Genomic DNA, 22,633 nt, shown 5'->3' with positions numbered 1-22,633 from the left:
CTTACTTCCGACTTCTGGGACGCCGAGCTAAATTCTGGAAGGTTCAGCCGGAGAAGTTCTTCCATGAATTCCTCATGGGGGATCTCCGTGTAAACCCCCTGAACCACAACCCGAGGACCCAACTTCCGGTTGACACTCACGTCTAACCCCACCTCCCCAAACTTTGCGTTAGTCGCCACTTTTTCCCTCTCAGAAACAGAAGGTGTGCGGATCACCGCTCCACCACCCTTGATAGGCTTCACCTCATGGATCCTCACACCGAGTGAAGGACCCACCTCCTTAACTACCTTTCTAATTACTTCCTTAGAGGAAGTTGCAGGCCCCTTGCTCCTGACCACAACAGACCAGGTTTCAACAGGCTTCGGCGCCACCGGTGCAATCGCCTCCAGTACAGGTGCTGGGGGCGGAGGCATCGGTGCCGATGGAGCCGGCATTGACCTGCTCGGTGGCGAGGAGTGTCCCCCACAGCCTCCTCTAAGGGCATCAACTTGACCGCGAAGATGGGCATTCTCGGTAATAACCGTCATTAGGAGTGCTTCGTATTTAGAAGCAAGCTCCATCAGCCCCTTCACGGTTTCCATCTCAAACTTTTTGTCTCCAAAGACCAACCCGCTTAGCTCCCCAGTAATCCTCTTAACAGCACCAACATGGCTTAACAGTTAACACCCAAACAGTCGATTATCGCGTTATCGCAGGGACACAACTCACACCTCCAGCCAAAGGCGTGGAAGAGGTCACTCAATTAACCGCCGGACAGAACAAGGTCCCCGTAACGGTTGCGAATCGACCGATGTGACGTTGTATCAATCGCACCGTGGGCTAAAAGTCAACCACTATGAGCTTAATTCACCCTGGAGTCAGCGCCTCCAATACTAGGACAACCACTAACACCCTAGAAGCAAAACTGGCGAAATCCCCTAGAAAACAGCAGCAACTGAAAACCAGACACTCAACACAGCACTCCTGAATAGGCCACCCAAGCCAAAAACACCACCACGGCACAGTCACTAAAACTACGGACGGGCCCACCTACAAAACCTGCTGTACCCTAATCTACAAATCTAATCCAGCAAAAAAAAAAAAAAAAAAAAAAAAAAAAAAAAAACAAAGTTTTTACAACTATCCCACACCCTAACACACCCACTTGCACAAACGCAGGCGTTGTAAGCGCCAACTACAAAATTTACAAAAATTTCTCAAAAAACCACTGTACACAAATCTACTTGCAAGCTAAAATAAAATTTTCACTCAAGTAGGCGTTGTATTCGTATTCAAAGCCAACTGAGTAATTTTGAAAAAATTCCCCAAAAAAAACCACTGTGCGCAAATCTACCTGCAAGCTAAAAATAAAATTTTTACTCAAGTAGGCGTTGTAATCATATACAAAGCCTACTACAATATACAAAAAGGCTCTAGTATATAAAGTACCTGAGCACCAAAAAACTACTCTTCAATACACTACTACACCAGTAGGCGTAGCAAATATGTATCGAAGTACCAAAGCCTACTAAGACAAGTTAAAAGGCACAAAGCCCAAAGTGCTTGTACACACAAGCAAACAAACACGAAAAACACTTGTTTTATTTAAAAGCTACTCGATAAATTCACAATTTCTCAAACAAAAACTCGTAAATTCATATATATATACTTACATATATATATGGTAAAGCCCACTACGGCAATTTTGTGTGAGTTTTTGAAAAACCACTTCACACTACCAACACATATGCACGTATACACTCTCACTACACCGACTCTACACTGAAAAATTCACAAATACTCACACGACCGAATTAAAAATTCAAATTATGCGCTAGCACGTCTGCTCGCTATGAATGCCTACGAATGAATGAGTAGATAGGGGCATCGTCCGGTGTGTTTAACGTGAGTACCTGCCGTCGACGGCCTTATCTCACGGCGCTCAAAAGCACAGCGTATCAATACAATGCGTTGATCAGCGCCCCGAAAATGCTAGGCATTTTTCAGTACCGATTGGTAGTGTGGGATGGACACACTACACACCTTGGTAAGGTTCGAGGCCTATCTAAAACCTCTGCCGTACTTTGGGTCCGGCACCGGGTTGCAATGCAACTCCACATTGAACTGACAAAACATCAGCTCTTCCCGCATTTGGGTATAAACCACAACCACCACGATACTCCCCGAAGGGCCGGTCCGCACGAGCAGGTTGGAGCGAACTCCAAGGGCCCCTGCTCCCCGTGGTACCAGAATTAAGTCTCCGGTCAGACCTCGTAGCCGAAACTACTACCAGTTGAGCATCCATACTGCTCTGGACTGGTAACCAGGGGCTAGACCCCATTCACTCCACACAATCACTCATCTTACACACTAAAAGCTAACCCTAACCTTCAGTTAAACGCCTTCGCCGCTTAAATAACTCACGCGCAAACATTCCTAACTGTTCAGTATACTCATTGCTAGAAACTACATTACCTACACATAAACGTCCGTCTGTCCAACTAATCCCCACACCCCCAATATTCCTAATGTCTGAATACATCGGGCATTCTGCAATAACATGCACCCAATCCTCCATACGTGCCCCACACAAACACCCCGAACTATCAGAAAGGTGCCTCCGATACAAAAATGCATTCAGAGGCCCATGCCCCGTTAACAAAAATCCCAGACTCAAACAAAATCTGAAGTCTGGGTTACCCTCAACAAACGTTACATCCCGGATGTATTCATATGTCACCCGACCCTTAGGGCTATTTTCCCAACGGTCCTGCCACCTACGCCTAACCTTTAAATCCAGGAGCCTCTTGCTCTCTAGATAACCCACCCTCTCAACATCAATACCATCTGTCCAATCTGTCCGCAGCATAGAAACACTCAAGCCCCTTCTTAATCTGAATGTAACAGCACGCTGTATAACAATCAGATCAAGAGGGGGTGCACCCAACAACACTTGCATTGCATCCGTCGAAACAGTACGACAAACAGGCAAACATGCAAGCATCATGCAACGTTGCACCGAGAGGAGTTTTCGGCGACCAGAGACCGTCATCGCTGATTCCCACCATACAGCAGCCCCATAAGTGGCACAAGCCACAAACAAGCTACGATATATGGTGCGAACAGCACGGCGTCCAAGGCCCCAATCACTCCTCAAAATGCGTCGCACTTTGCCAACAATTGCCTGCAGCCGCTCACCCACACGCACCAAATGTGGGGTGAAACACATTATTTCTCCTATAGTCAACCCCAGGTATTTAACTTCCTTCACATACCTGATGTTGACCCCATTCACCTTGACAATCGGTGGACGAACCGGCGACAATCTGCCCTTAAGCAGCATTGTAACCGTTTTGTCCACCGATATGTCAACCCCCACATCTAAACCCCAGCTATTTACAATTTCTAAAAATTGTCCCCCCGACCGTTCTAACTCAGACCGCGATCGACCCTCAACGAGAAGAAGAAGGTCGTCCGCATACGCACAACATTTACAGAGGGGCTCGAGCTGTCCAAGCAGAGAGTCCATCATAAGGTTCCAAATATATGGACCGCAGATGGATCCCTGCGGGCAGCCACGAACCACTCCAATTTCAACACTTCCATTCATACTTACTAGAGAAGCTTTTCTCTCCGAAAAGTAACTCCGCCAAAGAGTAATTTCCGGACAACCAAGCTCCTCCAGCCGCTGCAAAACTCTATCCCACCTTAAATAATCAAACGCTCCCTTGAAGTCAACAAATATGCCAAGGACATATTTGTTGACATTCTCCTTAACAACACTCTGAACATAAAACCAAGCATCTTCTGTACTGCGTCCTTCCCTGAACCCATACTGCCTATCCGACCATATACTCCGCGTTAGCTCCTGAAGCCGTTCCACCATAACTCTTTCCAAAACTTTTCCAAGTACTGGAAGAAGACTGATGCCCCGATAAGAGCGAGGATCACTCCTGATCTTATTAGGAGACTTCAGGAGAGGTACAACCCTAGCAATTTTCCACTCGCGTGGAAAATAACCCTCCCACACGCACTTATCATAAATGGCCTCCAAGTATTCCGGAATGAACTTCCACAAGCTTTTACACATCTCTCCGTTCAAACCATCAAAACCTGGGGACCGTTTAGACCTGACCAGGCCAAAGGCATACCCCAACTCCCCATCATCTAATGGAGGGACAGGTACCTCCTGTGCTTGGGGTACCTGAACCTCCGCCCTGGGAAAGAACGAACCTAATAGAACCCCCGCACACTCTCTCCACGTAGATAACACAGTGTCACCTACGCAAAGAGAGGTGATATCATCTCTCTTACGACCCCTGCAGATCTTATAGATCTGATTCCAGGGGTCATCCCTATTTTCACTAACAAAATTTCTCCATTCATATTCTTTAACCCTAACTAACATATCTTTATATTCCCTAATTTCACAACAAAAATCATACCTAACCTGAGCTAACCTGTCTGAATTGGACCGTCGAGCGCGTTGAAACTTTCGCCTCAATCGCCTGACAGTCCTCCTCTTCAAGGTTAACTCACGCGTCCACCATTTTATTTTCCTAAGCTTAAAACTTTCACACTTCTTAAGTTCCCTATCATTAACAACCCACAATATCTCATAAAGACGAGCAATCTGCTCATCAACCCCCAAGCCCTCAAACTCACTAAGCGGTATTTCCAATACCGCTTCCCTAACACACCGTCCATATTGGTTCAAGTCAATACCAGAGGTACGCCATCGCCGCAACGGACTTACGAACTGTAAAAGGGGGGACTGAGAAGAAACCATAATTTGAATCAAATTATGATCACTCAATCCCCACCCTCCCTTAATTTCCCACCCAACACGAAACACTCTATTTGCTGCCTCGTTCATCAAAGTCACGTCAATGTCACTGACACCCCTAGGCCCATCAAAAGTATACCACTCGCTCGGCTCGTTTAGAATGTGAAGGTTTTTACCCACCACCCATTCACTGAATACCACTCCACGACTGTGGCTTTGATATCCAGACGAATGCCGGGATACCTTACTAAACCACATCGAAGACGTAGCATTCGCGTCCAAGCCAAGTATAAGAGGACTACCACTCGCAAGTAGTAGTACCTTATCCATATAACTCAGATAAGGCTCTAAGGGCTCACCAAATTTACAATAGATACTAGCAACAAGTATTCTACCAAACCCCCCCTCTACAGAAACACATACACCCAGTTGTGAGGAATCCACAACTACACAATCATAGTTGGGATCACTCACAACAATTGCAGCATTAGCCCTAACGTCCAAAAAGACCCTGAAACCACCCGGAAAACCTCGAACCACACCATTGGTGGCGTAGGGCTCCTGGAGTAAGGCAATGCCGCACCCCCCCTCAGTCATATACCCCCCCAACTCGCACATTACGGCATACGACCCCTGACAGTTTAACTGAATAATCCCCCCCATCAGTGTCTGGCGAGGGCGCGCTCAACAATCCCACAATATATCGGGCAGACAGCCGACATCATAAAATGCCCAGCTGGCCTACCCTTGAATGCACAGTTACGGCAATGGATTGCATTGACGCAACTGGCAGCTCTGTGGCCTTCCTGACCGCACCTCCGGCAGACATCTGATTTGGCCCTACACTCAGCGACCCTATGACCAAAACCCATACACCGGAAGCAGCCAGCAATGGGGTTATCCGGTCGCACCCGGAAGGAGAACCACTTGATGTAGCACCTACCTGCCTCCAAGAGGGCGGACATCATTTTGTCCGTACCCTCAAGAACAACATTAGTGCTACCATCAGGAGCCACCTTCCAGGGACGACTGACCATCCTTACTTCCGACTTCTGGGACGCCGAGCTAAATTCTGGAAGGTTCAACCGGAGAAGTTCTTCCATGAATTCCTCATGGGGGATCTCCGTGTAAACCCCCTGAACCACAACCCGAGGACCCAACTTCCGGTTGACACTCACGTCTAACCCCACCTCCCCAAACTTTGCGTTAGTCGCCACTTTTTCCCTCTCAGAAACAGAAGGTGTGCGGATCACCGCTCCACCACCCTTGATAGGCTTCACCTCATGGATCCTCACACCGAGTGAAGGACCCACCTCCTTAACTACCTTTCTAATTACTTCCTTAGAGGAAGTTGCAGGCCCCTTGCTCCTGACCACAACAGACCAGGTTTCAACAGGCTTCGGCGCCACCGGTGCAATCGCCTCCAGTACAGGTGCTGGGGGCGGAGGCATCGGTGCCGATGGAGCCGGCATTGACCTGCTCGGTGGCGAGGAGTGTCCCCCACAGCCTCCTCTAAGGGCATCAACTTGCCCGCGAAGATGGGCATTCTCGGTAATAACCGTCATTAGGAGTGCTTCGTATTTAGAAGCAAGCTCCATCAGCCCCTTCACGGTTTCCATCTCAAACTTTTTGTCTCCAAAGACCAACCCGCTTAGCTCTCCAGTAATCCTCTTAACAGCACCAACATGGCTTACCGCACTACCACCACCAGCAACAGCGCCCTTGGCTAATTCACGGTTGCCACCCTTACTATCCTTCTTATTCACCATGTTGGAACTAACACCTATTTTCTTTCCACCCTCATTAACACGCCCAACACCTTTTCCAGCCTTAACCTCACCACCTTTATCGACACTCATCTTAGCGTCACCCCCCTTCTTAACTGTGTCAGCAGTATCCCCTGTCTCACACGAACTACTGCTTTCACTGGAGTCAGTGAAGCGCACAAAGCCCCCCGATTTCGCCAAAGGTGGTGACCTCAACCTCACCTTTCTGCGCACCGGTGACCCATCAGTAGATGACACTGCACTATCCTCACCGGACGACGCCCCTACAACCATTTTTGCAGGCACAGACCCATCGCTCTCAGCAAGGGACTTAACCTTCCTCCTCCGTGGGGGAGGCATCTTCAACCTAGATCCCCTACCAGGCAGGCTGATCCGCCGGTAAAAAACACTGGCGCAGAAGCCCCTGTTCCGGAAAGATCAAACAGTCGCTCACCAGGCACGTGCGATTGAACGCACTGAAGAAGCTAACTCGCGCGTAAACCCGCTCAATAGCAGTTAACACCCAAACAGTCGATTATCGCGTTATCGCAGGGACACAACTCACACCTCCAGCCAAAGGCGTGGAAGAGGTCACTCAATTAACCGCCGGACAGAACAAAGTCCCCGTAACGGTTGCGAATCGACCGATGTGACGTTGTATCAATCGCACCGTGGGCTAAAAGTCAACCACTATGACCTTAATTCACCCTGGAGTCAGCGCCTCCAATACTAGGACAACCACTAACACCCTATAAGCAAAACTGGCGAAATCCCCTAGAAAACAACAGCAACTGAAAACCAGACACTCAACACAGCACTCCTGAATAGGCCACCCAAGCCAAAAACACCACCACGGCACAGTCACTGAGACTACGGACGGGCCCGCCTACAAAACCTAATCTACGAATCTAATCCAAAAAAAAAAAAAAAACAAAAAAAAAAATTTAAGTACACACTCAACTAACCGTACACTCACCCACAAGCAGGCGTTGTAATTGCCTGCTACGAAATTTCCAAAAAAAAGAAAAATTTTTTCCCAAAAACCACTTTGAATAAATCTACCTGCTACCTACAACCAAACAAATTCCCTAAGCAAGCGTTGAAAGGCAAAAGCCTGCTATCCCTAATAAAAAACTAATACCAGCTAGAGTGCTCGTATACACAATTACGTGAACACTGAAAACACCTGCTGTAACTAAAAATCTACTTGCAGTTAGCAGGCGTTGAAATCCTAATAAAAAGTCAAAGCCTACTAACGCGAAAAAAAAACTAACATAAGCAAGAGTGCTCGTATACACAATCTCGTGAATACTAGAAAAACACCTGCTGTAATTAAAAGTCTACTTGCAGTTAGCAGGCGTTGAAATTCCGATGAAATATCAAAGCCTACTTATGCAAACAAAAACTAACGCAAGCTAGAGTGCTCGTACACACAATCATATAACACGAAAAACACTTGTTTTATTTAAAAGCTACTCGATAAATTCACAATTTCTCAAACAAAAACTCGTAAATTCATATATATATACTTACATATATATATGGCAAAGCCCACTACGGCAATTTTGTGTGAGTTTTCGAAAAACCACTTCACACTACAAACACATATGCACGTATACACTCTCACTACACCGACTCTACACTGAAAAATTCACAAATACTCACACGACCGAATTAAAAATTCAAATTATGCGCTAGCACGTCTGCTCGCTATGAATGCCTACGAATGAATGAATGAGTAGATAGGGACAACTTTCGTTGTAGATTTACGTGAGTACCTGCCGGCGACGGCCTTACCTCACGGTGTTCAAAACACAACGGATCAATACAATGCGTTGATCAGCGCCCCAAACAAAACGAGCTTATGCAAGTATTTATTTGGATACCAGTGGCAGTGTGTCTGGGTCCACACTACCATCTTGGTATGATTCGAGGCCGACCTAAAACCTCTTCCGTTTTCGGGTACGGCACCCAGTTACTTGTGTAACTTCTTTTTTTTCGAACTGAAAATTCAGTTCTTCCAGCATTTAGGTTTAAACCACAGCCACCACGATACTCCCCAAAGGGCCGAACCCAATGAGCAGATTGAACAGAAGTCCAAGGGCTTTCTGCTCCCCGTGGTACCGGAAAGTCTCCGGTCAGACTGCGTAGCCTAAACTACTGCCAGTTGAGCTCCCCATTACTCAAATGACTGGTGACATTTGTCGCTTGAACTTCAAATGTCTTTTTATTTGCTTTTTCATTTAAAGTGTTTCTAATATCAGTTCAAGCTGAGTATTATAGCACTATCACTCCATATACTATGCTGATATTACTGGGCAAAGAATATAATAACAGTCATAGTGCATATTGGCTTTTAGTCGCCTTTTACGACAGGCATGCCTTGCCGCGGGCATATTCTTTCCCCAAACCCGCAGGGGAAAGTAGATAGGGACAGCGTCCGGTGTGTTTTACGTGAGTACCTGCCGTCGACGGCCTTACCTCACGGTGCTCAAAAGCACGGCGTATCAATACAATGCGTTGATCAGCGCCCCGAAAATGCCAGGCATTTTTCAGTACCGATTGGTAGTGTGGAATGGACACACTACACACCTTGGTGAGGTTCGAGGCCTATCTAACACCTCTGCCGTACTTTGGGTCCGGCACCCGGTTGCAGTGCAACTCCACATTGAGTGAACAAAACACTCTTCCCGCATTTGGGCATCAACCACAACCACCACGATACTCCCCGAAGGGCCAGTCCGCATGAGCAGGTTGGAACGAACTCCAAGGGCCCCTGCTCCCCGTGGTACCAGAATTAAGTCTCCGGTCAGACCTCGTAGCCGAAGCTACTACCAGTTGAGCTTCCATACTGCTCTGTACTGGTGACCAGGGATTAAATCCCTACCCCTTATCTTTCACCCTTAATCTAACCCCTATTTTCAGCTAATTGTCTCCGCCGCCTGAACAATTCACGCGCAAACCTATCAAACGACCCTAACTGTTCGGTATTTGGACTAGTGGAGATCACACCGCTGACGTCTAATCGTCCATTAGTCCAACTTATCCCCATTCCTTCAAGGTTCCTAATGTCCGAGTACATCGGGCAGAGCGCAATAACATGCGCCCAATCTTCAACACGCGCCCCACACATACACTCTGGCGTGTCAGAAAGGTGCCTCTGATGCAGAAATGCGTTCAGAGGACCATGTCCAGTAAGCAGAAAACCCAGGCTCAGACAGAATCGGAAGTCTGGGTTTTCTTCTACAAACCTAACGTCCCGGATGTACCCATAGGTCACCCTACCGTTAGGGCTATTGTCCCAACGGTCTTGCCACCTTATCTTAACCCTGTCCTCTAGAAGTCTCTTGCTTCCTAGATATCCTTCCCTCTCTACGTCAAGGTCGGAAATCAGGTTATTCTGCAGCAAGGACACACTCAAGCCTCTTCTTAACCTGAATGCAACAGCACGCTGTATGACAATCAGGTCAAGAGGGGGTGCACCTAACAAAACTTGCATCGCATCCGTTGAAACGGTGCGACACACTGGCAAACAGGCTAGCAGCATACAGCGCTGCACGGAGAGTAGTTTTTGGCGACCGAAGACCGTCGTGGCTAATTCCCACCATACTACAGCTCCATAAGTGGCACAGGCCACAAATAAGCCACGATATATGGTGCGAACCGCACGACGTCCGAGGCCCCAATCACTCCGTAAAACGCGCCTGACCTTGCCGACAGTCGCCAGCAGTCTTTCTTTCACGCTAACCAAGTGTGGTGTGAAACACATCCTTTCCCTCATGGTCAACCCCAAGTATTTGACTTGCGTCATGTATTTGATGCTGACCCCATTTACACGGACAATCGGTGGACGAGCCGGCGACAATCTGCCCTTAAGCAGCATTGTAACCGTTTTGTCCATTGATATGTCCACACCAACACCTACACCCCAGCTGTGGACAATTTCTAAGAATCGTCCTCCCGCTCGCTCTATTTCGGACCTTGAGTGACCTTCAACTAAAAGAAGAAGGTCGTCCGCGTACGCACAACACTTGCATACTGGTTCAAGTTGTCCAAGCAGAGAGTCCATCATAAGGTTCCAAATATATGGACCACAGATGGATCCCTGCGGGCAGCCCCGAGCCACCCCAATCTCGACACTCCCATTCATTCCTACGATTGAGGCTTTTCTGTCCGAAAAGTAGCTGCGCCAGAGAGTAACTTCCGGGCAGCCGAGCTCCTCCAATCGTTCAATCACCCTATCCCAGATTAGGTAGTCAAAAGCTCCCTTAAAGTCAACAAATATGCCAAGGACATATTCGTTGACGTTCTCCCTAACGGCACTCTGGACATTCATCCAAGCATCCTCTACACTGCGTCCTTTCCTGAAACCATACTGCCTATCCGACGACATATCCCGCGTTAGATCCTGAAGTCGTTCCACCATAACTCTTTCCAAAACTTTTCCAAGTACTGGAAGAAGACTGATGCCCCGATAAGAGCGAGGATCACTCCTGATCTTATTAGGAGACTTCAGGAGAGGTACAACCCTAGCAATTTTCCACTCGCGTGGAAAATAACCCTCCCACACGCACTTATCATAAATGGCCTCCAGGTATTCCGGAATGAACTTCCACATGCTTTTACACATCTCTCCGTTCAAACCATCAAAACCTGGGGATCTTTTACACCTGACCAGGCCAAAGGCGTATCCCAGCTCCCCTTCATCTAGTGGAGGAACAGGTACCTCATACGTTTGAGATACCCGAGCCTCCGCCCTAGGAAAGAACGCTCCTAGCAGAACCCCAGCACAGTCTCTCCACGTTGATAATACAGTATCACCAACGCGGAGAGAGGTGATATCCTCCCTCTTACGACCCCTACAGATCTTGTAGACCTGACCCCATGGGTCGTTCCTATTTTCCCCTATAAAATTCCTCCATTCCTCTTCCTTGGTTTTGACTAGCATTTGTTTGTAATCCCTCATCACACAACTAAATTCATACCTAATCTGGGATAGCCCATCAGAGTTTGACTGTCTAGCGCGTTGAAACTTTCGTCTCAATCGCCGGACAGCTCTCCTCTTCATCGTTAGCTCTTTCGTCCACCACTTAAGTTTTCTCACTCTGAAGCTTTCGAACTTTCCGAGAACACTGTTGTTCACTTCCCACACTACATCGTATAGCCGAGAAATTTGCTCGTCCACCCCAAAGTCTTCAAACTCACTAAGCGGTATTTCTAATACCGCTTCCCTGACAGATCGTCCATATTGGTTCCAGTCGATACCAGAGGTACGCCATCGCCGCAATGGACTCTCATACGCCGAGGGAGGAGATTTAGGAGTAACCATAATTTGAATCAAGTTATGGTCACTCAATCCCCACCCTCCCCTAATCTCCCACCTAACATTAAAGGTCCTATTTGCTGCCTCATTCATGAAGGACACATCGATGTCGCTCACACCCCCAGGCCCATCAAACGTATACCACTCGCTTGGCTCGTTTAATATGTGAAGACTATTTGCCTCCACCCATTCGCTTAATACCTCGCCTCTAGTGTGGCTTTGATATCCTGACGAATGTCGGGATACCTTACTAAACCACATAGAGGACGAGGCATTCGCATCCATTCCTAGGATAAGCGAGCTACTACTGGCAAGTAGCAGTAGCTTATCCATGTACAGCAGGTAAGGCTCTAGAGGTTCGCTGTATTTGCCATAAACACTAGCGACTACCAATCTACCGAACTCCCCCTCTATGGATACACAAACACCCAGCTGTGACGAATCCAGAACTACGCAGTCGTAGCTCGGATTATTCACAACTATTGCGGCATTTCTCCTAAGGTCTGTGAAGACCCTAAATCCTCCAGGGAGACCCCGAACCACACCATTAGTGGCGTAGGGCTCCTGGAGTAATGCGATGCCGCACCCACCCTCTAGCATACAACCCCCTAACTCGCACATTACGGCATAACAACCCTGACAATTTAGCTGTAAAATCGTCCCCATTAGTGTCTGGAAAGGGCACGCTCTACTATGCCACAGTAGACCGGACAAGCAGCTGACATCATAAGATGCCCAGCTGGTCTACCCTTAAATGCACAGTTGCGACAATGTGGTGCATTGACGCAACTAGCAGCTCTGTGGCCTTCCTGACCACACCTACGGCAGACATCGGACTTGGCCTTACATTGCGCCACTCGATGGTCAAAGCCCATGCACCGAAAACAGCCGGCAACAGGGCTGTCTGGTCGCACTCGGAAGGAAAACCACTTAATGTAGCACCTTCCCGCTTCTAAAAGGGCGGACATTACTTCCTCCGAACCCTCCAGAACGACGTTAGTTTTACCATCTGGCGCCACCTTCCAGGGGCGACTGACCAACCTAACGTCGGATTTCTTTGCCTCAGGACTTAAATTCGTACTGAAGAGTTCTTCCATGAATTCCTCGTGGGAGATCTCGGTGTGTACTCCTTGCACCACAACCCTTGGCCCCAACTTCCGGTTGACACTGACGTCCAACCCTACCTCCCCGAATTTTGCGTTAGTCGCCACTTTCTCCCTCTCTAAAACGGAGGGAGTGCGGATGACCGCCCCACCACCCTTTATCGGCCTTACATCATGGATCCTTACGCCGAGTGAAGGACCCACCTCCTTGACCACCTTTTTGATTACTTCCTTAGAGGAAGTAGCCGGCCCCTTACTCCTGACCACAACTGACCAGGTCTCCACCGGCTTCGACGACATCGGCGCTATTGCCTTCAGCACGGGTGCCGGAGGGGCAGGCGCCGACGTCGCGGGAGCCACCGTTGGTCTGATCACTCGCGGTCCCCCACAACCTCCCTTAAGGGCATCCACCTGCCCGCGAAGATGCGCGTTCTCTGCGATTATCGTCATCAAGAGTGCCTCGTACTTCGGGGCAAGCTCCATTAGACCCTTCATTTCGGAATTCTCCATAATCTTACCCCCGAAAACCAAGGCGCTAACCTCAGCGGTTACAGCTTTCATAGCTGCAACATGGGTGATAGCGCCACCCCCAACAACACCCCCCTTATTTGGATTCAACTCCCCTTTCATACCTTTCCTCTTTTCCTTTTTGCCTCCTCCTGCCTCATTTGCTGCTCCGGCTACCTGTTTCGCCGCTCCAGTCTCGCTGGCGCTCTCGCATGACCTCCCCAACGGTGGAGTGCCCAGGCGAGCCTTTCTGCGCGGTGGGGGCTTTTCAACTTCCTTTTCGCCCGCCGATGACGCTGCCGTAATCATATCGGCTTCCGACTCCTCGCTCTCGGCGGGTGCCTTTGCTCCTCGCCTTCGTGGTGGAGACATTTTTCTCCTGCACTCGCGATCGCGTACCTACTACCCAAGTACGTAACTCGCGATCCGACAAAGTTCGAAATAGGCACTCACGAACGCGTACCTGCACTACAACAATGTTGTCAGTGGCCTTCAGGTTTCTTGCGGCCCACACAAAACCGGTGCCCGAACTGTTTGTGGACAATGCGGTCACTGTCTTTTGTTCTGCACACACAAACTCACGCCAGGCAATAACACTGCCTATTGTTTGTAAGCACACACCAGGCAAAAGCACTGCCTATTGTTTGTAAGCAGTTTCAAACGTGCCTAAATTGTCACTGGCCTTCGCACCAGGCAATAACACAGTCTATTGTTTGTACGCACACCAGGCAAAAACACTACCTACTGTTTGTAAGCAATTTTTAAAAGTGCCTGAATTGTCACTGAACTTCGCACCAGGCAATAACACTGCCTATTGTTGTATTTTCACTGTACACTTGCACTACAATTTTTAAAGCAATTACCCGCGGTAATGCTTTATGTGTCTCTGGCCTTCGATTTAATTCGCGCCAGGCAATTGTATGTTTTCTGTTAACAGAAAAAAAATTCACTGTTTTCAACTGTCACTAAATTGTTTTATCAATGCGCTAACACGACCGTTCACTACGAGTGTCTACAACAGAGTGAGAGTAGATAGGGACAACTTGCGTTGTAGATTAACGTGAGTACCTGCCGGCGACGGCCTTACCTCACGGTGCTCAAGAGCACGGCGTATCAATACCCACGTCTGATAAACGCCCCAAACAAAACGAGCTTATGCAAGTATTTATTTGGATACCAAAGGCAGTGTGTCTGGGTCCACACTACCATCTTGGTATGATTCGAGGCCGACCTAAAACCTCTTCCGTTTTCGGGTACGGCACCCAGTTACTTGTGTAACTTCTTTTTTTTCGAACTGAAAATTCAGTTCTTCCAGCATTTAGGTTTCAACCACAGCCACCACGATACTCCCCAAAGGGCCGAACCCAATGAGCAGATTGAACAGAAGTCCAAGGGCTTTCTGCTCCCCGTGGTACCGGAAAGTCTCCGGTCAGACTGCGTAGCCTAAACTACTGCCAGTTGAGCAACCCATTACTCAAATGACTGGTGACATTTGTCGCTTGAACTTCAAATGTCTTTTTATTCGCTTTTTCATTTAAAGTGTTTCTAATATCAGTTCAAGCTGAGTATTATAGCACTATCACTCCATATACTATGCTGATATTACTGGGCAAAGAATATAATAACAGTCATAGTGCATATTGGCTTTTAGTCGCCTTTTACGACAGGCATGCCTTGCCGCGGGCATATTCTTTCCCCAAACCCGCAGGGGAAAGTAGATAGGGACAGAGGGAATCTCGTTAATCCATTCATGCGCGTCACTAATTAGATGACGAGGCATTTGGCTACCTTAAGAGAGTCATAGTTACTCCCGCCGTTTACCCGCGCTTACTTGAATTTCTTCACTTTGACATTCAGAGCACTGGGCAGAAATCACATTGTGTCAACACCCGTTAGGGCCATCACAATGCTTTGTTTTAATTAGACAGTCGGATTCCCCAAGGCCGTGCCAGTTCTGAATTGATTGTTAATTGATAATCGTTATAATTTAAAAAGTATCTATACAATAATAAATCCTTTAGAAATTTTAGCAAGAAAGTTCCACAATTGGCTACGTAACTACTATCCGGGGAACAAGAATCGAAATTCTCTATTTACCCAGAACGAGTACATAAACCATGGTATTGCTTCCCAATCAAGCCCGACTATCTCAATCTTCAGAGCCAATCCTTATCCCGAAGTTACGGATCTAATTTGCCGACTTCCCTTACCTACATTATTCTATCGACTAGAGACTCTTCACCTTGGAGACCAGCTGCGGATATTGGTACGGCCTGTTGAGAAGTTTGCGTAACCCCACCATAAATTTTCAAGGTCCGAGGAGAAAATATCGACACAACAGTAAATGTCATGCTCTTCTAGTCCATCTACCATATCTCTCTTCGAAAGACTTCCATGGTAGTACGACTATAAAACAGAAAAGAAAACTCTTCCGATACCTCTCGACGGCTTCTTTATGGTCGTTCCTGTTGCCAGGATGAGCACAAGGCCCATTTTTAATAACAAACGGATACTCAACAGGTTACGGAATTGGAACCGTATTCCCTTTCGTTCAAAATTATTCAAGTGTTTAATTACTATGGAATAAAAATTCATTCATTTCATTTAATTAAAACTTGAAAATTTTCGGCTTTCGCCTTGAACTTAGGACCGACTAACTCGTGATCAACCACTGTTCACACGAAACTCTTCTCCACTTCAGTCCTCCAAGGTCTCATTCGATTATTTGCTACTACCACCAAGATCTGTACCAATAGCGGCTCCATGCAGGCTTACGCCAAACACTTCTAAGCACACCATTGTACCCTCCTACTCACTAAAGTTTCAAAATTTATAATCCAACCGAAATTGTATTATAAATCATGTACTTTAGCGGTAATGTATAGGTATACAACTTAAGCGCCATCCATTTTAAGGGCTAGTTGCTTCGGCAGGTGAGTTGTTACACACTCCTTAGCGGATTACGACTTCCATGTCCACCGTCCTGCTGTTTTAAGCAACCAACGCCTTTCATGGTATCTTCATGAGTTGTTAATTTAGGCACCGTAACATTACGTTTGGTTCATCCCACAGCGCCAGTTCTGCTTACCAAAAGTGGCCCACTGGGCACATTATATCATAACCTCAACCTTCATATCAAGAAAGGTGAGGTTCTTACCCATTTAAAGTTTGAGAATAGGTTAAGGTCGTTTCGACCCTAAGGCCTCTAATCATTCGCTTTACCAGATAAGATTATTTTACATAATTTTTAAATGCACCAGCTATCCTGAGGGAAACTTCGGAGGGAACCAGCTACTAGATGGTTCGATTGGTCTTTCGCCCCTATACTCAATTCTGACAATCGATTTGCACGTCAGAACTGTTTCGGTCTTCCATCAGGGTTTCCCCTGACTTCAACCTGATCAAGTATAGTTCACCATCTTTCGGGTCACAGCATATATGCTCAAGGTACGCTCCAGTTAGAGGTATAAATAATAATAAATTATCATTATACATAACTATATGGAACGCCCCGGGATTGAATTAATAATGTAATACATTAAAAATTAATCCCATTATTAATACAGTTAAGTTAATTTCGCCATTAGGTTTAATATAACCCAATGACTTGCACATATGTTAGACTCCTTGGTCCGTGTTTCAAGACGGGTCCCGAAGGTATCCTGAATCTTTTGCATTGTTAATCATATAAATGCATACAATTAATATTAAAATCAATGATAATAATATTATTGTAAAATTCAAAAGAATTTTAGCATTATATATAATAAAATCTATCAACACTTTATCAAATCATCAGTAATTATTCTATGTTAATAAGCTAAAAGCAAATTAATTTGAATAAACTTAAAAACCAATGATCTTTTGATAAATATTTTATTATGTTAATAGATTACAATGTCCTTATATGAAAAAAATGCACACTATTACTATAATATTTAAAATTAAATACTACAGTTATAATGATGAATTTTTCATAATGGATATTCAGGTTCATCGGGCTTAACCTCTAAGCAGTTTCACGTACTATTTAACTCTCTATTCAGAGTTCTTTTCAACTTTCCCTCACGGTACTTGTTTACTATTGGTCTCATGGTTATATTTAGTTTTAGATGGAGTTTACCACCCACTTAGTGCTGCACTATCAAGCAACACGACTCTTTGGAAATATCTTTCTAGTAATCATTAACGTTATACGGGCCTGGCACCCTCTATGGGTAAATGGCCTCATTTAAGAAGGACTTAAATCGTTAATTTCTCATACTAGATATTAAGATATTCCATACACTGCATCTCACATTTGCCATATGGACAAAGTGACTTAGTGCTGAACTATTTTCTTTTCGCTCGCCGCTACTAAGAAAATCCTTGTTAGTTTCTTTTCCTCCCCTCATTAATATGCTTAAATTCAGGGGGTAGTCCCATATGAGTTGAGGTTGTATAAAATATATTTTAGATTGATTTGTTTATTTTTATTTAATTTTTTTGCTATTTGCTATTTTAAAGAAATATATTTTTATATCTTGATTACTCAAATATTATTCAATCTTTTCATCCCTTTTTAAAATTCATAATATAATAATTAATAAAATTAACAACATTATTCCTCCACATATCATATATTTTTTTTTATTATAAATTTTTCTCAATACAATAGAGTCTAGAATACAAATTTATTTTATGCTAGACATTCCTCTTATGTATTATTTAATATAATTTAAATAATGTTGAAAATTTTTTCTTTTATGGGAATACTAAGATTCTCATTTATCATAAATTTTCGTTCAAATATGAGGTATTCAAAAATATATTTTCTATATTTCTTTTTATGCTATTAATATTATGGATTGAAAAATACAATCCAATAATATGCCATATGCTTAAATTCTATTAATTGACTAAAAGAATAAGCAACTAATTTAGCATAGTCTTACAACCCTCAACCATATGTAGTCCAAGCAGCACTTTAAAATTAATTAAAGTACATAACAGCATGGACCGCAATATGCGTTCAAAATGTCGATGTTCATGTGTCCTGCAGTTCACACGATGACGCACAGTTTGCTGCGTTCTTCATCGATCGAGTGATCCACCGCTTAGAGTGATAATTTTTTTGAATTTTTTTAATTCAAAGTCAAAGAATTTTAATTTATTGAAAGTATTAATAATTAATCAATAATAAATTTTTAATACAAAAGTTTAAAACATCTTTCAAGAAATTGTAATTTTAAACCCAAACATTTGCAGCTGCGCATGTCTTAGGTCAACAAAAACAGTAATACCTTTTATATATTATTTTCTTCTCTATTTGTGCGTTTTCTTTTTTTTAATTTTTCAACATGTTTTTAATCACAAATAGAAAATACCATAAAAAAAAGGTATTACACACGTTAATGTGAACAAGTTAACTTATCATTTATAATATTTTATATAAATATCACAATTAAATATTATTTTCTATATAAATAGTAAGTACAGCTATATGTTTAAAGGTTATTTTATTGCGTTCAAATACAATGTATGCGAAGTTCACAATATAATATATATTGTCATAATGCATTACAAGGAGTTAAAAAAAAAAAAAAAAAACAGAAAAACATTCAAAACATTGTATAATTCAAAACATTTTGAATGAAAAGAACAAAAAGAAAACTTTTTTTTCTTTTTTATTCTTTTTTTTTATTTTGTTTTTATATAATTATTTTTTTTTTTCTTTTCGGATAGGAACACAATAATGATCCTTCCGCAGGTTCACCTACGGAAACCTTGTTACGACTTTTACTTCCTCTAAATAATCAAGTTCGGTCAACTTTTGCGAAACAACCGTGAAACACAAGGCGTCACAGTGATCACGTCCGGAGACCTCACTAAATAATTCAATCGGTAGTAGCGACGGGCGGTGTCTACAAAGGGCAGGGACGTAATCAATGCGAGTTAATGACTCACATATACTGGGAATTCCAAGTTCATGTGAACAGTTTCAGTTCACAATCCCAAGCATGAAAGTGGTTCAGCGGTTTACCCGGACCTCTCGGTCTAGGAAATACACGTTGATACTTTCATTGTAGCGCGCGTGCAGCCCAGGACATCTAAGGGCATCACAGACCTGTTATTGCTCAATCTCGTTACTGCTAGACGCAATTTGTCCATTTAAGAAGCTAGTGTCCTTATAATGGGACAAACCAACAGGTACGACTCCACTTATATAAACACATTCAAACACTTGTACATTCAAGATGAACGCATGAATGAAGGCTATATAAGCTTCAACACCATAATCCTGAAAGCATCTATTTAATATATTTGAGTCTCGTTCGTTATCGGAATTAACCAGACAAATCACTCCACGAACTAAGAACGGCCATGCACCACCACCCATAGATTCGAGAAAGAGCTATCAATCTGTCTTACACGCTTATGTTCGGACCTGGTAAGTTTTCCTGTGTTGAGTCAAATTAAGCCGCAGGCTCCACTCCTGGTGGTGCCCTTCCGTCAATTCCTTTAAGTTTCAGCTTTGCAACCATACTTCCCCCGGAGCCCAAAAGCTTTGGTTTCCCGGGAAGCGACTGAGAGAGCCATAGTAGTAGCTACACCCAATTGCTAGCTGGCATCGTTTATGGTTAGAACTAGGGCGGTATCTGATCGCCTTCGAACCTCTAACTTTCGTTCTTGATTAATGAAAACATCTTTGGCAAATGCTTTCGCTTAAGTTAGTCTTACGACGGTCCAAGAATTTCACCTCTCGCGTCGTAATACTAATGCCCCCAAACTGCTTCTATTAATCATTACCTCTTGATCTAAAAACCAATGAAAGTAGAACAGAGGTCTTATTTCATTATTCCATGCACAAAATATTCAGGCATTTGGAGCCTGCTTTAAGCACTCTAATTTGTTCAAAGTAATTGTACCGGCCCACAACAACACTCGATGAAGAGCACTGAAGCAGGTTTAAATAGGAGGAATATATAAAAAATACATTGTATTAATTATATATAAGAACTCCACCGGTAATACGCTTACATACATAAGGTAATGTACATACCACAATTATAGTTGTACTACCCGTATGAAGCACAAATTCAACTACGAACGTTTTAACCGCAACAACTTTAATATACGCTATTGGAGCTGGAATTACCGCGGCTGCTGGCACCAGACTTGCTCTCCAATAGGTCCTTGTTAAAGGATTTAAAGTGTACTCATTCCAATTACAGGGCCTCGGATATGAGTCCTGTATTGTTATTTTTCGTCACTACCTCCCCGAACTGGGAGTGGGTAATTTACGCGCCTGCTGCCTTCCTTAGATGTGGTAGCCGTTTCTCAGGCTCCCTCTCCGGAATCGAACCCTGATTCCCCGTTACCCGTTGCAACCATGGTAGTCCTAGATACTACCATCAAAAGTTGATAGGGCAGACATTTGAAAGATCTGTCGTCGGTACGAGACCATACGATCTGCAAGTTATCTAGAGTTCAACCAATATAACGATCGAATAATCGCTTGGTTTTAGCCGTCCGTGTTTATTTTGCATGTATTAGCTCTAGAATTACCACAGTTATCCAAGTAACTGTTAACGATCTATGGAACCATAACTGATATAATGAGCCTTTTGCGGTTTCACTTTTAATTTGTTTGTACTTAGACATGCATGGCTTAATCTTTGAGACAAGCATATAACTACTGGCAGGATCAACCAGAATAATATATATTTCTTTTTTATATAATATTTTTTATATTATATAAAAGTTTAAAATGATATTTTCTTATTTGAAAATTATACACAAATACACAAAATATAAAACATAAAAACATTTACAATATACACAACAATTTTTCTATGTTTCTTTCTTTACTATATTTTTTTTCATTATATTTCATTTCTATGTGTGATTTTGTAATGGATTTTTTTAATTTTTGTTTTGGTATCGTGAAAAGAATTTTCGTTCTCTATACATATTATTATTTAATTATTATGTAAGAACGATATTTCTTCTTATATTGGCAAAATTTTCAAATAATATCATTCTATACATTTTACTTTATTTCAATGCATATAGTAATATATATACCTTTTTTTAAGAGTATATACATTTTTTTCTTGATTTGAAATTAATAATTTCAAATTCTATTATATTTATTTCAATAATAAATATATGATATAAAGTATTTTCGGGTGCAACACATTAATATTTTATTTTATTTAAAAACCATCCTTTTACACAATAAACCATCCTTTTAAATAAGTAAATATTAGAATAGCTCACAAATAAAACTAAAATATTGTTTAATATTTATTTCTACAATATGTTAGTATAGAATAATAGATTTTTATTTTTTTGTATAAAACAAAATCTATTTCTATTTAAACTAACTGTAGGAAACCAGGAATAAAAAACGCTCATTATATACAATATGTTAGTACAGAATATAGAGTTTTGTATAAAACAAAATCTATTTCTATTTAAACTAACTGTATAAAAACCAGGAATAAAAAACGCTCATTATATACAATATGTTAGTACAGAATATAGAGTTTTGTATAAAACAAAATCTATTTCTATTTAAACTAACTGTATAAAAACCAGGAATAAAAAACGCTCATTATATACAATATGTTAGTACAGAATATAGAGTTTTGTATAAAACAAAATCTATTTCTATTTAAACTAACTGTATAAAAACCAGGAATAAAAAACGCTCATTATATACAATATGTTAGTACAGAATATAGAGTTTTGTATAAAACAAAATCTATTTCTATTTAAACTAACTGTATAAAAACCAGGAATAAAAAACGCTCATAATATACAATATGTTAGTACAGAATATAGAGTTTTGTATAAAACAAAATCTATTTCTATTTAAACTAACTGTATAAAAACCAGGAATAAAAAACGCTCATTATATACAATATGTTAGTACAGAATATAGAGTTTTGTATAAAACAAAATCTATTTCTATTTAAACTAACTGTATAAAAACCAGGAATAAAAAACGCTCATTATATACAATATGTTAGTACAGAATATAAAGTTTTGTATAAAACAAAATCTATTTCTATTTAAACCAACTGTATAAAAACCAGGAATAAAAAACGCTCATTATATACAATATGTTAGTACAGAATATAGAGTTTTGTATAAAACAAAATATATTTCTATTTAAACTAAC

General features: G+C 43.0%; 1 non-coding gene and 2 pseudogenes across 1 annotated transcript; all 3 read right to left on the bottom strand.

The window, feature by feature from the left end:
* Positions 1-15,124: 15,124 nt before the first annotated feature.
* LOC138858459 (large subunit ribosomal RNA) lies at positions 15,125-17,903 on the bottom strand (annotated as a pseudogene).
* Positions 17,904-18,397: 494 nt separating this feature from the next.
* On the bottom strand, positions 18,398-18,568 carry LOC138858332 (5.8S ribosomal RNA; annotated as a pseudogene).
* Positions 18,569-19,196: 628 nt separating this feature from the next.
* LOC138858395 (small subunit ribosomal RNA) lies at positions 19,197-21,162 on the bottom strand. The gene has a single exon (XR_011397530.1). It is a non-coding gene; the product is annotated as a small subunit ribosomal RNA (ribosomal RNA).
* Positions 21,163-22,633: the final 1,471 nt, after the last annotated feature.

This window comes from Bactrocera oleae, unplaced genomic scaffold (genome assembly GCF_042242935.1).
Source record: "Bactrocera oleae isolate idBacOlea1 unplaced genomic scaffold, idBacOlea1 ctg00000009.1, whole genome shotgun sequence".
In the NCBI taxonomy this organism is placed as follows: domain Eukaryota; kingdom Metazoa; phylum Arthropoda; class Insecta; order Diptera; family Tephritidae; genus Bactrocera; species Bactrocera oleae.
This window is presented reverse-complemented; position numbering and strand designations above follow the sequence as displayed.